Below are 16,919 nucleotides of genomic sequence, written 5' to 3'. Positions count from 1 at the left end.
CGCAAAACTGGAAAGGGAAAACTGAGGATAAAATAAGAACATAAGTCAGCAGAACCTAAGAAAGAGGAGCTAAAATCGATCCGACAACATGATATAGCAGATATTTAAACGATCATCAAGGCAGACAACATGATATAGCAGATAGTGAAAGTAAAACACACAAGCGGGTAGAAAGGAAAGCAGCAAACCTTTGATGAGTCGGACGGAGATGCAGCAAGAGAAGAGAGCATACAACCTGCGAAATACATAGAAAACAACCGGCAGAACACAACGATGCATAGGCAAGCAATGAAAACTCGTCCAGACACACAAGCAAGAGAACGGCTTATTTACCCAAGGCAACAAGCATTTAGTGAGCGTTGTGGCCATGCTTTACATTTAACACCAAGTTTTGTTAGGCCTAGGTAAACATGCAAGTCGGTAGAGACAACACGCATGTAGACTAGGAAGAAAACCAGGCAGCTAGCAAACTTTGAGCAGCAACACAATAGGCCGTTGAACTTGCTAGATAAACGGAGACCAACCTGTCAGAGCTAGAATGGTGCAGAGACAGGTAAAAGAACAACATCCTCTGTAGGAGAGGTCCTTTTCAGTTAAAAAAAAGAACGGCAGCCACATTTTCATTGACAAGCAAAACAACAATCAATTGCACGAGCTAGAAAGCAGAAGCAGGCTACGAAAGCAGGTAAGACAGAGGACCAGACGAAGATGGAGCAACAGGCAAAACGAACTGAAAAGAAAAACAATGGTTAGCACATACATTTCATCGAACATCTTGCATGCAAGCAAACGGAGCGGAGACTAACCTCAATGGCAAAGGCGATGCGACGGTGGACGCAGTACACAATGGCAGGACAGCTAACTGTGTTGTGCACGTAGGAGACAAGAGGAAGAACACGAAATTAGCAGAGCTCAGGGAAAATAGAGGCAACGGCAAGGCCAAGAAAGCAAGAGGACAAACCTCAACCAACAGCACTCATCGAACCCATGAACGCCATTGCAACAGACGAGTACACCAGCCGTGAAGAAGAGAAACAATCCCACCGAGGAGAAAGAGGAGCACAGTTGGGGAGGAAGAGAGCCAAACTTTCAAGAGTGGAAAGAAGGGAGAGGGAAAATGAGCAGGAAAGGGAGACGATGAAGAGGGAGGAAGAAGAGGGAAGGAGGAGCTCTCTCGACCGCCGTGACGCACACCTACCTCGCACAATAAATGAACAAACCCGCCATTCGGAGGACGACACACATTCCTGTATGGCAACCTGAGCCCACTGTCATGGAGAGGGCAACAGCAGGAAACAGAAACTCATGCAGGGAGGGCACGGACCGTCACCACCTCACACACCTCACACACCTCACACGTCCATTGGTTCCAGCCGTGCATCAGCCACAGGAACCAAGAGGAGTCAGCCGCAACACGCGGGAGTCAGCTCAACAACTCTTTCCGGCCCCAAACAAAACGCACCGCGCACAACGGAAACAACCCATACCACCGACGTGTAGGACCAACAGCTAACGTAGTCCACCCATCATAGTGCGGAAAGGCAACGGCAGGTGTGTACGCGGAAGTACACCTTGTCTCTCTCCCCTATTAAAACTGCACAGGAGACTGCGGCGGGCGTGCAGCGCCAGTAAACCTCCTCTCTCTCCTGTTCAAATCCTCACACGAACAAACAAAAGAAAAGACACCGACGCATGGGACCAACAACCAATCTGGACCACCCGTCATAGTGCGCAGAGATAGTGTCGAGTGTGCATGCGTCGGTGTGCGAGGGAAGGGTGATCTCATCCGAACCAGCCCAAACACGGGACGCAATGTACACCAAAAAACACACCAGGAGATAGACGGGTAGGACCAAAGGAAAGACGGCCCCACCTGCAGTGGCTCCATCCACCAAGCCAGAGTAACGAACAGCAAACCAAGCGTCAACGTCTGCAAAGGCGAGAGAATCGCGCGACGCGCACGCGGCGCATGCGGAGAGGTCGTCCACGTACCCAAAATCATCTGAACCAGCCAATCCGTAAGAGCCAGATCCCACAGGTCATTGGCGCCTATGAATTTAGCGCGAGGTCAAAACAAACCACAAAGATCCAACGTGGACGAACATAAAATGGACCGGTTTGACCAGCATCTCACGGCTGAAATCGATGGAAATCGAGGGAGCTTCCTGAGAGTGAGTCGCCCAGCCACCTTATATGTTAAAATTGGTACTCTTCCTGACCTTTTTAGTCTGCATATGGATCATCTATGGAATGGACGTCTGACGCATGATTGCCCACAGATCATCTACCGACCAGATCATCAGGTGATATTCGTCCAGTCTATTTTTAGTACATATTAATTTTTTTTAGAACTATTCTACTCTGCGTATTCTCTGTACGCAGGGACAATAATTCATTATAAAGGTGGTGCCATGTTGTATCTATGGAGTATGCGTTAGCATCATCATGCGCCGGCGTCCCGCTTGTTGTTGAACGGGTGGGCGCAAGCCGCCGTCCGTGCAGCTGGATCTACATCAACTTGCCGGGACCATGCCCGCGATAGACTCGCCGGTCCACGCACCAGCGATTGACTCACCCGTTCGCACCGGCTTACAACGCCGTGGCCGGCTCATCTGTCTGCTCCCGCGGCCAAGTCGGCCTTGATTGATTTCAGCTTCACCATTGTGATCATCAACTCCGCAGTGAATAATTTCTGGCCTAACATATCAGGTGAAATCCATCCAGTATATTTTTATATTATATATTGCTTTCTTTAAAAAAGCAATTACTCCGGCTTGCAAAGTTATCTAATGCAGGACCCTAAACAGCCATATTGGTGCAAAATTAAAAGCCGTCGGAAAATTTCCGGCTTAAAAAGAAGGATTCCGGTTTAAAATCCGGCTCAAGGGAAAGCTGTCTCCCACAAAGCTTTGAAGCTATCAATATCCGGTTTAAGAATTTCTGGTTCAAAAAAGAATAATCTCTCGCAAGTTCGAGTTCTCAGGAAAAATTAAAGGGACCAAAGAGAGTCTGTTGCAAAAGCACAGCTCAAACATAGGTGCTCCTTGAGCACAGCTCACAATATCACTTGGGGGCTTGGTCGTATTCGAACCATAGCTACACCTCTTGATCGGCGCAAGGCCACCAGAAGAATCACTTGGGGGCTTGGTCATATTTGAACCATAGCTACGCCTCTTGATCGGCGCAAGGCCACCAGGGAAATCATTTAGGGGCCGAAGAGAGCGTTGCAAAAGCACGACTCAAACATAGGCACCCACTGAGCACAGCTCAAAATGTTGCTTGGGGGATCTTTGATTCCACAGGAACAAACAATCTACACCTTGCAATAGGCTATCAAGTCACGGCTTGGAAGCCAGGTGTATTCACCTAAAACCCCGGGTTAACCTGCCTTCATCATGTAAGTCACTCCGTCCAGGTAATCCTGGTATGACCCGTCGAACGTTTGACAGTCAATCTTATAAAGACCCTGAACTTGTCAAAGTTAAAACGGCGATTGGTTAATGTGAGGACCATATTAAAAGGCTTTGTGAAATGGTTTAACTCAGTGGCCTGGCAGCCCATAAAAAGCCTCGATTTGGGGCCTGGCAGCCCGTGAAAAGCCTCGACTACAAGTTTTCATATGCTTTTGTTTGCCAAGTTTTTTCTCTTTTGATACATTTATAATGTTTTGATAAACCGGTGTTCATTAACCCGGTTTGGCTTACAACTACAAGTTGTCAGTACATGATCAGTTATAATCCGGCGTTTATTGACCCGGTCTGGTTTCGACTACAAGTCGCCGGTATTATATATGGATAAACCGATGTTTATTATAACCCCGTACGGTTTTATCATAAACCGGCAAATATGGGAGGAGTTATTAGTACTCAAGATTTGGGTTATCACCCTTACTACAAAAAGTCGGTAAACCAACGATGTGATTCAATGTCACAGGTATGATATATTTCATATTTGATTATTCTTAAGTGCAGCCTTGGTTATAAACCCGGGTTATATGTTGGGCATTATGACCCGTCCGGCGGTAAACCGCCAGGACATTTTAAACTTGTTATATGCAAAAACAGGTTGAATAAAGCATAATTATAAATTATCCGGTGTTTGTTAACCCGGCCTGGCTTTCAACTATAAGTCGCCAGTATATATTTGGATTGCGCCATCGGAATCATGCGCTTATTATATTATGCAAATCTTTAAATAGCCAACACGGCTGGATTTTTATTATGGTTATCAGTAACCGGCATTATGATTGAGGTTTTCAAAGTCGCTTTAGCGCAATGGATATTATTTTATTGATGGATATGATTTATTCTACAATGGAAGGAATAGTCCCGAGTCGCTACAGGCTTACGACCCGGCACTTGGGGGCTACATTATTCAAATTGAGATTACATCAAATATGCAAGTCCCATGTCACTGCCAGCATACACCATGGCACTTGGGGGCTAATGCAAAGTCATTTTTTCATCACCTTATTGAAGACCCGACTCATCACATTGTAATGAGCCGGCCCTTGGGGGCTACCAATTGCTCCTGTCAACAATTCAAGGTACACATGTTTTAATCCATTATATTGAAGGGTCCACTGCTCAGTTGGTAAAGCACAAAGCTCTTAACCTTGTGGACGTGGGTTCAAGCCCCATGGTGAGGGTTACATCATATGGTATTATTTTCAATGAAGTATACATAAAGTCCCAGCTCAGTATTATCTTACTAAGTCGGCCCTTGGGGGCTACACGTTGCTGTTCAAGTCTACATGATCATATCTATAAAGTCCCTGCTCATTATTGCATAATGACCCGGCCCTTGGGGGCTACACTGGTTGAAGTTTTAAGAGCATAAGGCAATTACAAGTCCCAGGTTGCTGCAAGCATGACAACCCGGCACTTGGGGGCTACATATGTGAAATACTCAGTTCCGACTGGTGATTGAGATGAACAAACCGGATTTCTTCAAGCTTGTGACATTCATATTGAAGCAAATCTTAAGCTGTTACTACGTTACCTTCTTAAGACTTGGGGGGCTACAAGTGATAGGCATATAAGAGGCATATTTTCAAAGCTGATGTTAACAAACAGTTATGACCCGGTGCCATCAATATTCATAAACCGGCAATTTTGGGAATGATAAACCGGCAAGTTCTACATCCTTAAACCGGCTGAAGATCAGATGAGTATTTCAAGGACCAATATTTTTGTTAAAGCATTGGGAGCTGAATCAAAGGAGTCATTCTTTAGAATATATTTTCTATGAGAAACCAATGACAGCAAGTTGATTATGAAGCTAGCCTATTAAACCGGATTTTCTAGAAGAAGGAAGTGACAAGGACTTAAGGATGATCAAGGTCAGTTTAACATGGATAAATCCAAATTAAACTGGGGGCTAATGTCGGGGATATACCCCGCGGTATGACCCGGCCGGAGTTATAACCCGGCTGGGGCTTGATAACCTGACAGGAGTTAAGTCAGATGATAACCCGACAGGAGTTAAGTCAGATGATAACCCGGCAGGAGTTAAGTCAGATGATAACCCGGCAGGAGTTAAGTCAGATGATAACCCGGCAGGTGTTAAGTCAATCATAACCCGGCAGAGAATCATAACCCGACAGACAATCATAAACCGGCATACAATCATAGACCGGCAGACAATCATAAACCGGCAGACAATCATAAACCGACAGCAGTCATAACCTGGCAGACAGTGATAACTTGGTTGCTAGGGGTTATGAAGCCCGAGACGTTATGAAGCCCAAGACGTTAAGAAGCCCATGAAGAGAAGTCAGAATAGTTTTAGTCTTAATCTGAGTTGGACTCTACATGTAACCCGCCCCTTCAACATATATAAGGAGGGGCAGGGCACCCCAAGAGGGGAGAGAAAATAATCTTAAGGCTAGACATAACTGGGAGAGCCGGTTTACGGCGACTCCATGAGGATCATAATGAGACCTAGTCACAAATAGCATGTAGGGTTATTACCGGATGATGTTTCCCGGGGCCCGAAGCTGTCTAAACCCTTGTCTTGTGTTGCGTCTCTCGATTCCGCCCAACCCCTCTCAAGCTACCACATAGATGCGTTGGCCTCGCGACTAAGTCCTCACACTAAGGACATCTGCCGTGACAATTCCACGACAGATCTAGAAAGAATTGGTCCAAGAAACTTGATGATGCATTATGGGCCTATAGAACTGCATATAAAATTCCTATGGGTATGTCTCCGTATAAAATGGTTTATGGAAAAGCATGTCACTTACCTCTCGAACTAGAACATAAGGCGTATTGGGCCATTAAAGAGCTCAATTATGATTTCAAACTTGCCGGTGAGAAGAGACTATTTGACATTAGCTCACTTGATGAGTGGAGAACCAAGGCCTATGACAATGCCAAACTGTTTAAAGAAAAAGTTAAAAGATGGCATGACAAAAGGATACAAAAGCGTGAGTTTAATGTAGGTGATTATGTTTTGTTATACAACTCTCGTTTAAGGTTTTTTGCAAGAAAACTTCTCTCTAAATGGGAAGGTCCTTACGTTATCGAGGAGCACTACTGTAGGATACTACTAACACGACACTACGATCAGAGACCGTTCGAGAAACTGTGTGCGATTCAATAATCACAAACGGTGCTATATGAAAACCGTCAGAAATGATGCAAAACGTTTGCGATGGAGGATGCATCAAACACGGTTCAGATTTTAGTTGCGTGTGCGATGCAGGGCATACGGTTCAGCTCAATTAACTGTTTGTGATGAGGAGGAACGAAAGAAACAAGCAGCCAGATGAAGGTGTGTGCGATGTACAGCATACAGTTCACTCGGATGAACTGTTTGTGATTAGGCAACACAAAAGAAACGGTCAACAAGATCAAAGGTGTGTGCGATATACGGCATGCGGTTCATTCGGATGAACTGTTTGTGTTGAGACATGAGAACAGAAATGGTTTCAAATGAACAAGATGTGTGTGATACGAGGCAAACAGGTCTGTAATCAGAAACGTGTGCGAAGACCGATTAGAACACAAACGATTACTGCTAACAAGCCATGTGTGTTGTGAGCAAACGATTGCTGGTATACAATTGTGAGTGATTGATGAAAACATCACCGACGGGTTCCATTGTTTAGTCCGTGTGCGATGTGATTTTCTTTGTCCGCACACCATCTACGCTCTGTCTACAGAGTATCAACACATATACTTAAAAAGATAGCATTGCATAACCAAATTAATCATACAATTACACAAGTGACTACACACATAACATTTGCACATACCAAAGTAAGCAATTACATGCATACTAAAGTAGGATAAACGAGGATCTAATCGTCTACTTATTGTTGCGACGACGCTTGCCATTGCTCTGCTTCCGGCTGGATCCCTGGCCGTTTTGGGGAAGGAGGCACTTCCTCATGTCAACGATCCGCCGGTACATGTCGTAGCTTGTGTACGCCTCCTTGGCCGCGTACACGACGTGAGCTTTGTCGAGTTTCTCCATCCAGGACGAGTGCCAGGCACGCTTGTCCTTGTTGCACGAATCCTTCATGTCTCTGTAGTAGGGGTCGATGATGGCCTCGGCGAGGTGAACCAATGAGTCCTTCTCATGCTCCTTGCTGCCCCAGATCTTGTATTGGCCCTGGATGTCGACAAGATTCTGGCAGGCGATGCCCGAACTCTCGAGCGCCTTTACATCGTTGGTGATGTCCACCGTAGCAAACATGTAGTGGGGGCTATTGACAAACCTGGCAAAATGCTTGCAAGGCCTTGTGGCCAGGCAGTAGTGGTAGACGAGGACGTGGTGGCGCACGCACATCTGGGCGACGGCGACCTTGGGACGAGACCCGGCACGAGCCCGGGTGTACTCGAGGTTGAACCCGACCACCTTGTACTTCTCCTCGGCAAGCAGTAGCTCCATGATGTGGATGGAGTGCTCCACCCAAACCGGATCGTTGGCGTACACCACCGAGAGGTCCACGAACCTCTGTGGGTGTCCACCACGGCACGCATGGTGAACTGCTGCTCGTCGTCGGCATCCGCTCAGAGCGCCACTGAAGCCGCGCAGGATACCCTCTAAGAATTTCTCGTGGTGGGTGTGCTTCTTGCAATGGTGGGGCATGATTGAAAGGTTGAAGAGAGACAAGGGTAGGTTAAATGGCTGCTCTAATAAATGGGGTCCGGCCGGCCTGTAATCGTCATGTCTTGTCATGGTGTTCATAGCAGAGGATTCCAGAATCCAGTGCACGCTTGACAACAACGCACCGCAGGCGTGGGCTCGAAGAGGCGCCAAATGTATCATCGGTGAGCCTGTTCCCGCGCGGCTAGTTTGGCCACGCGTCGGCTAGAAGAGGGACAAATCGTGGGCGTTTATTGGCAAAAAGCTTTGTAAAAACGAAGTGTGTGGAATGACTTTGGTCATAAGTTTACCCTTGGGTGATGAGGTCAAAGTTACACAGAAGGGTGATGATGGACACTCGAGTGCGACAATTAATTCTGCGCTCTACAGTGCACACGGTGGAAGAAACCAACTGTGTGCAATAATGTCGAAGATGGCAGTCGAGTTAGCTATACAGATCGTGTGCTGTGAGATCGACAAGGTAAACTGATTCGAGAATGGTTAATAAAATCTAAGACCATTGCATATTAAGGTCAAAATAGTGCTAGCAATATACGAGTCTCATACGATGCCATTTCAACGATTGTACCACAAAAGCTCGAAATGTTACAAGGTTCAAATTCCAGAGTTATATGGCTCAAATTCGAAGATTACAAGGTTCAAACTGATATTAGAAATGAAATTCAGCTCATCAGCTGCAAACGCTCGCGCTGATGCGCTGAACATGGATATCAGAGAGGTTCAAACTAATATCACCGCTTCTAAGTCTGGCTTCGAAACCTCACAATTTTTGCAAAGGGGTCAGCCACTGAGAAGTCATGTATTGGGTTGACCCGATGACTTCCGATTACCCTGTCATCTGAAGTTCCAAAATGAAATTCAGCATTTTTGGAGCCTACTCCATTCTACCGTAGGTACCGGCGCTGATCAACAGATCATTTATTTTTGCAAAATAAATGTAGGGCAAACCTCACTTCCTTCAGCACCCTTGCTCTGAGAACAAAGAACCTGGCGAATATAATCTCCGGTAAGGTCCCTCGGTAGGAGTTCGAAGTAATTTCTGAGAGATGTAGATCTAGGCATTCGACGTGATTGTTATATTGTATCACATTATCCACCATTGGGCCTAATCTTATCTGCAAAAGAAGAAAACATGTTAGTGCCTACATGCAGTTTTGAACATTACTACAGGCCTAGCTATTTGGTTTGCAGGATCTATAAAATGCACTAACATGCCATGTTCGATCTGACATGATTAACATGGGCATTTGATTACATTCTAGAAAAATGTAGCCTTCTTCACAAGAGGTTGGAGTGGATGAAAAGTTCCCTAAGAAAACTAGTACAGATGAATCCAAAGGAGAAATGCTTATTGATTGTAACCATATGGATCAAGCAACCAATATGGGGGGGCATGTATGTACTGAAATCCTCCAAAAGAACCTTCAGAAATCGTAGTACATTGTCATTATAGACTTGGAAAAAGGTGTCACAAATTGAACTCCCTTATGGTTAATATTTAATAGGAAAGGAACATCACCTCGATATATAGCTTCTCCAGGCACGGAAAGCATCTCAGGAAACTGACAACTTGCTCCAGGTCGGACCTGATAGATTCTAGTGCCAAGACCTTCACTATGGCCAGTTTCGGGGTCAAGCTTGTCAGAATCATTTTCTGAATGACAGACGAACAAACATCTTCAAAATTAGAAGTAATGTTAATTTGTAGAAGGAGAGGTAGAAGGCGACTGTTGTACCTGAACGGGTGTGGATCCAATAACAAGTTCGGAGTATTTGTTAGACGAGTAGCCCACCACTGTCAATTTCGGCGCAGAAATGACGTTGATTCTTGTTGGACCTTCTTGATCAACTACAAGTAATCTCTCAAGTGTAGGTATGTCCTGGATGACTATACCGTGGTCCACCTTTTGTGATGTCTTCCTGCCGCACCATCAACACACATAAATAGTCCGAAGAGTCATGGAGGTGATGTGGAAGGTACTCAACCCATTGATCACCTGAAGACGAAGGTACTCGAGTGCAGTACAGGCACGGAGCAGGAGCTCCATGTCACCCTTTGAGAGGTAGACGACGACGAGCTTGAGGTGCTTCAGTCATGGTAGAATAAGAGCGGGCGCGTCATTAAGTGGCGGGAAATGGCAGTTCCTGAACTTGGCGACGCGCAGCGTGGGCGCGAGGCGGAGTGCGGATGTTGGCAGCGACCGCATATGCCGATCATCAAAAGTGAGCTCCTCGAGTCGTCAAGCTTGGCTTGGTCCTTGCCGTTGGAACGGAACTTGCCCATTCTAATGCATTTGGTTGGGCCAAGGTGACTGCCGAGGATCTTGGAGAACGCATCCAAGCTTTTGCGATAGCCATGGCAGAGCTCGTGGGTGTCGATGAGGTCGAGAGGGCTGGACTTCCATAGGGGGCGCCACCGCCGGGAAAGGAGGGTTGTCCGCGCCCCATATTTGATTGGGAGGAGGGAGATGATGACTCTCAACATATCATCTGGGAGGCTGCTGATTAAGTCTAGGCCTGCTGGAGTCGCTTTCCGTTCTAGCGCGCCCCGCGTCCGCTTGTTGGCAGCCCCGTTCTCCACATCCGGAGTCTCCTTGTCAGCGGCACTTTCTGATAGAAACGGGAGTGCGGGGAATATTTAGTTAAAACAGGGCAATAGAAAAGTGTATTGGTAACTAGAAGTTATTAGGTAGGAATATAGTAAGATAAGGGAATAACAATTGGTTGCTTAAATACTACATAATTCATTTGACATTGTTGGGTAAGTCAACATATGCAGATAGTTGAAAAGAAAACTTACTTCGAACAAAGTCTGGACGGATGATTTTGTCGGGGAAGTTAGCATATATCTCATGACCAGGCCCTTTTATGTGGAGTGCAATTTTAGTGCCAGCTTTCAGTACATAAAACTTTGCAATTTCATTCCAAAAGCCAGTGCCAAAATAGGAGTCACCACGTTCATCAAGTCTTACAGGAGCAATGGTTGTAAATCCATGGTTTGTGTGCAGTATGACATTCGTGGAGCCTTGATGTATGTAAAGGGAAAACTTGTGCACTACATAATGTGTTGCATAGCGAGGGATGTCCTGCAGAAAATTGTAAGATTGTTAAAGAAAATATGGTAACATGCAAATATGGGCCCAAATTGAAAGAACTATATAGCAGTGAATCGAAGGGCAAAAGTCTATAATTAAACAGATAGGGTAAACATGATGTCATGGAAATATGAGAGTAATCGAAAGAACAATACATCATTAATTTGCCTAACGTAGAAAGAAGAGGGGAAAAAAATCCCCTTTGACGTATATGGTGCATGTGGCACCTTTTATCCAAATGTAGCAATATTTATAATATGTTCAGGAAAGTAGGCCATGCCAACCGATTTAGGGTGAGATTGAACATACCTCGCGCGTCCTCAAGTTATCTGGTACGATGAGATGGAATCTCTTGCGGCGGTCTCCAAGTCCTGAAGTGTCGGCGCACTGTACATTCTATGAATGAAAGAAACCCCTCAAATCAGCTTGAATAAAAATGAATTCACGGCGATTTCCGCCGGGTGATTAAAGGAGGCAGATGAACTCGGATAAGAGATGAGATAATATCTCGTTAAATTACTTACCTTGTCGTCCATGAGAAAGAACCCTCAGTACGACAGATTCCCCAACCGAGCGGAGCTGCGTCGACCGCGAGCAGCGTCGAGAAAGTCGATGGCGATAGGCGGCGGCAAGCAGAAGTGGTGAAATGCGGTGGGCTTTGCCGGCAGCCTGGCAGCAGTGGCAAGCGTCGAGCTAAGTGTTTACCGCCGCGATAGGCGGTCCCATGGCATAGACGCGGAGGAGCTTGTGCAAGTGTGAATGGGGAACGTACCGAAGGGGCCGAGGGGGTGGCGGGCAGGGTGAGGGTTTTTGTGACGTGGGGATGGTGAGGGTTTTCTTTATTCTTTTTTGAATTGGGTGGTGAGGGTTTTCTGTCCCACAATGAATTTTGGGGGCGACGGTTTGCTAGAGCGAACCGTGTGTGATTGACGCAGCAGGCAAAATGATAGTCATTGCACACGGTTCCAATTTTGGGAACCGAGTGTGATTGACGTACTACCTCCGTCCTGGTTTATTGGTCCCCCGTTGTAATTTTTACCAAAATTTGGCAAAATATTTAACATACTCAGACATAGATAATAAGCGTACACGTACATAAGCATAGTTCAACTATAAGTACATAGTTCAACCGTCATTAAGCATACTCAAGCGTACATAGTTCGATCCATCCCACATCTCATCTCACATGCGGCCGGCACGATCCTGAAGCTTCTCCAGGTACTCGGCGTACGCGTCGTGCGCCACCCTGCAAGAATACTTCTGCTTGAAGGAGCCAACAACCCGTCCTCTTGCATGCGCCAGAACACTTAGATACGTGTCATGAATCTTGTGGTTGCAAAATGAGCATCCATAGCCGTCGTTCCAGGTCCTAATACGCCTGTTATGCATTCCCGCATAAAAGCTCCCTCAGGATTCGCCTCTTGTACCTCCTCTGGGCATCTTCATCCTCGCTGTCCACATCGTCAGACATTACCTATACATATAGTAAAACAAATTTGGCATCAAATCACTGATTACATGCCGTGAAGTAGGATTAGGAATTTATGGCTATTTATTTATACATATTCAGAGATTATGTTTCGATTTTTAAGCATAGTCGTCTATGTACATACCAATCTTGAAGAAAATAGTGGCACAAACATATGTAGGTCATTCAAAATCAATTGTCAAGTCCTGGCTAGGAATTATTAGCACGAACACTAACCCTAGTCGGATTACTAGAAGAAATCATTTGCACAGATCAAACAACTAATCACTTATCACCTGTACCATTCAAACAATCAATACACTACACGGATCTAACGAAACTTACTCAGATTTCATGGATTGGGAGAACATAACCACAGGATTTCTATTCCAAAAAGGGGGAGGCAGGAGTAACCAGAGAAACCATATGATCTATTTGACACATAAATGGGTATAGATGACTAACCAGCTATCCGTCGTCGCCGGAGTCGTCGCCGGAGTGGTTGTCGGAGTCGTCGCCAGAGTGGTCGCCGGAGTGGTCGTCGGAGTCGGTGTGGAACTCCGCCTCCGGCTATGTAAGCTCGACGCCGTCGACGACGTCAGGGTGTAGCGATAACTCGCTGGCGGTAATGGCAACTTCTGTCTCCATCTCCACGCCGTGCTCCGGTGCTTTAGCAGCCTCGGCGTCGCCACTCCCTCTGGTGGGGCGCTTCGGCGGCATCCTCATACACTGATGACTTTGAGGACTGAGAGCGGCGTCGAGGATGCAAGCGAAGAGAGAGGATTGTGTGTGCATAGCGAGGATGGGGGGTGCGGCCGCACCATTAATATGGAGTAGTGGGAGTTGTGGGAGAGAGGCTGGCAGCGGTCAAACCGATGGCTCGCCTCCCGGTGAGCCTACGCACCGGACTGCTGGCATGCCTACCAAAGTTTCACACAACTACTCGCATGCCTCCTGATGACACTGCGCAGCGAGCACGCCTCCGTCAATTCACACACCTACACGCACGCCTCCCCGTCTGCCTGTGTGGCGGACTACTCGCATGCGTCCCGTCAACATAGAGAGGTGGAGATATTATCATATTGGAAACATAGAGAGGTGGAGATATAGTAAAGACCAATGCATAGTATAAGTTTCTTGCAATTTTATCATATTGGAAACATAGAGAGGTGGAGATATAGTTCCTCTCTCATAATAATTGCAAGTAGGAGCAGCAACCACATGCATATTATATCTATCAAAATCATCATGTCTAGTAGTAAAATGCAACCCATCAATATAATCCTTAATAAGCACAAACTTCTCTGATATAGTGTAGTTTGGAGAATTCAAAAAGATAATAGGACTATCATGCGTGGGTGAAATAGCAACAATTTCATGTTTAACATAAGGAACTATAGCAAGTTCATCTCCATAGGCATAATTCATATTGGCATCTTGGCCACAAGCATCATCAAAAAGGGATATTTCAAGAGAATCAACAGGATCATAGCAATCATCCTTCGGTAAGCACGAAGGGGAATTAAACAATGTATGAGTTGAAGAGTTACTCTCATTAGAAGGTGGGCACGGGTAGCTAATCCGCTCTTCCTCCTTTTGTTCTTTGCTCTCCTCATCATTTTTTTCATCCAATGAGCTCACAGTTTCATCAATTTCTTCTTCCATAGACTCCTACAAAATATTAGTCTCTTCTTGGACAGCGGAGACTTTCTCAATATATGGTTTAACATAGGCATTAGAAGCATAATTATCATAACAATATTCAAGTATGGCAAAATTTTCAGATTTGTAAAGAGTGGCATCATACTTTTCAATCAAAGAAGCAATTTCATAAGCACCCTTAAAAGCAACAAATTCTTCAATTTGTTGAACATCATAGTAATTATAAACATCCTTATCATACGAAGATACGATTCCATTATCACTAAACTCACATTGGTAGGGAAGGTGTTTCTTAGGGTTTTCAGAACAACAAGTAAAATCATATATTTCACATAAATTCCAAGCATTGCATTGCAAACGATGAATTTGATCCAGTAAAAGTTTCCCTTTTTCAGATATACGGTGTCGCACATAACAAGCATGCTCATCTAAAGATTTGCCCTCAACTAAGGTAGTTGGGGTTTCAACACGAGCACATAGGGATCGAAGATGATCCAACTAAAAAGCTTTAGAAGTGTGATAGATTTTGAGTGGTTCTTCAACCATTGGTGTAGTAGGTACAACTAATTTTTTTGGTATTTTGCATCTCCTACCCATAACTAAAGATAGAAAACAACTAAGAACAGCAAATAAAAATTACTTAGTGATAAAGCAAACAAGCACACACGAGAATATTCACCCCACGCTATGACTCGCCGGCAACGGCGCCAGAAAAAGGTCTTGATGACCCACAAGTTTAGGGGATAATTGTAGCCTCCTTCGATAAGTAAGAGTGTCGAACCCAACGAGGAGCTAAAGGTAGAACAAATATTCTCTCAAGTCCTATCTGCCACTGATACGACTCTACACACGCTTATTGTTCGCCTTACCTAGAACAAGTATGAAACTAGAAGTACTTTGTAGGTGTTGTTGGATAGGTTTGCAATATAGTAAAGAACGCGTAAATAAAAAGTAGGGGCTGTTTATATAAAGACACAATAAAGTAAATATAGCGAGTGTGGAAAAGTGGTGGTAGGAGTTGTGAAATTGTCCCTAAGCAATTGACTACGTTACTAGACCGATAGCAAGTTTTATGTGGGAGAGGCCACTGCTAGCATGTCATCCCTGACTTGGAATTCTATGCACTTATGATTGGAACTATTAGCAAGCATCCGCAACTACTAATGTTCATTAAGGTAAAACCCAACCATAGCATTAAGATATATTGGTCACCCTTCGATCCCGTATGCATCAATTTCTATGCTAGGTTGAAGCTTCTGTCACTCTTGCCCTCCAATACATAGTCCTATCAACATACAACTAACCCTATGGTGTGATCCACGCGCGCGCTCATATGATGGGCACCAAAGGACAGCAACATAACCACAAGCAAATTAAATCAATCATAGCAATTCATCAACCACCAATATGACAACGAAAATCTACTCAGACATCATAGGATGGCAACACGTCATTGGATAATAATATGAAGCATAAAGCACCATGTTCAAGTAGAGGGTACAGCGGGTTGCGGGAGAGTGGACCGCTGTAGATAGAGGGGGAAGGTGATGGAGATGTTGGTGAAGATGGCGGAGGTGTTGGTGAAGATGGCGGTGATGATGATGGCCCCCGGCGGTGTTCCGGCGCCACCGGAAGCAAGGGGGAGAGAGCCCCCCTTCTTCTTCTTCTTCTTCCTTGACCTCCTCCCTAGATGGGAGAAGGGTTTCCCCTCTGGTCCTTGGCTCCCATGGCCTGGGAGGGGCGAGAGCCCTCCGAGATTGGATCTATCTCTCTGTTTCTCTCTGTTTCTGCGTTCTGGGATTCTGCCCTGGCACCATTTCTTTTATATCCAGAGATCCGTAACTTTGATTGGATTGAAACCTTCGCCCAAATATTTTTCCAAAAATTAGCTTTCTTGCGGCCAAAGTAGAGCATCAACCGCCTTAAGAGGGGCCCACGAGGGTGGGGGGCGCGCCCACTTAAAGTGGTGGCGTGGGCCACCCTCGTGGCCACCTCGGGCACCGTCTCGTGTTGATTCTTCCTCCCAAAAATCACAAATATTCCAAAATAATTCTCCATCCGTTTTTATCCCATTTGGACTCCGTTTGATATTGGGTTTCTGCGAAACATAAAACATGCAACAAACAAGAACTAGCACTGGGCACTGGATCAATATGTTAGTCCCAAAAAATAGTATAAAAAGTTGCCAAAAGTATATGAAAGTTGAATAATATTGGCAAGGAACAATAAAAAATTATAGATACGACGGAGACGTATCAGTAGGCGAGGGTCAATCTGGATAGTCATGACGAGCAAAGCTTGCTTGCGCTTTTCAAGGAAGCATTTTAGCAGTATCGGTGTTACCTGAGGAAATCACACTATGATGGCAAGTCTATAAACGAAGTTCCGGTGAAGACTCCTGTGCTAAATTTAGAAGACATTGAATGGAAAAACCTTGTTATGCACTGGTCTCGTTCCCAGGATGAGGTACTGTCTATGGTATCACATGACAATTTGAACTTCTACTTTTTCGCATGTGCCTTACGGACTTTTTTTGCAGGAAATCAGCTGGAAGAAGAATTCCAGTTTGAAAAGAA

General features: G+C 45.3%; 1 long non-coding RNA gene across 1 annotated transcript; it reads right to left on the bottom strand.

Annotated features, from left to right (window-relative positions):
- Positions 1–6: 6 nt before the first annotated feature.
- On the bottom strand, positions 7–1,201 carry LOC123048755 (uncharacterized). The gene is made up of 3 exons (XR_006423365.1): positions 962–1,201; positions 807–862; positions 7–730 (listed from the first exon to the last, which is right to left on the bottom strand). It is a non-coding gene; the product is annotated as an uncharacterized lncRNA (long non-coding RNA).
- Positions 1,202–16,919: the final 15,718 nt, after the last annotated feature.

The sequence above is a fragment of the Triticum aestivum genome, chromosome 2D (genome assembly GCF_018294505.1).
Source record: "Triticum aestivum cultivar Chinese Spring chromosome 2D, IWGSC CS RefSeq v2.1, whole genome shotgun sequence".
Lineage (NCBI taxonomy): Eukaryota > Viridiplantae > Streptophyta > Magnoliopsida > Poales > Poaceae > Triticum > Triticum aestivum.
The sequence above is the reverse complement of the archived record's forward strand: the minus strand, read 5'-3'. Positions and strand labels throughout refer to the sequence as shown.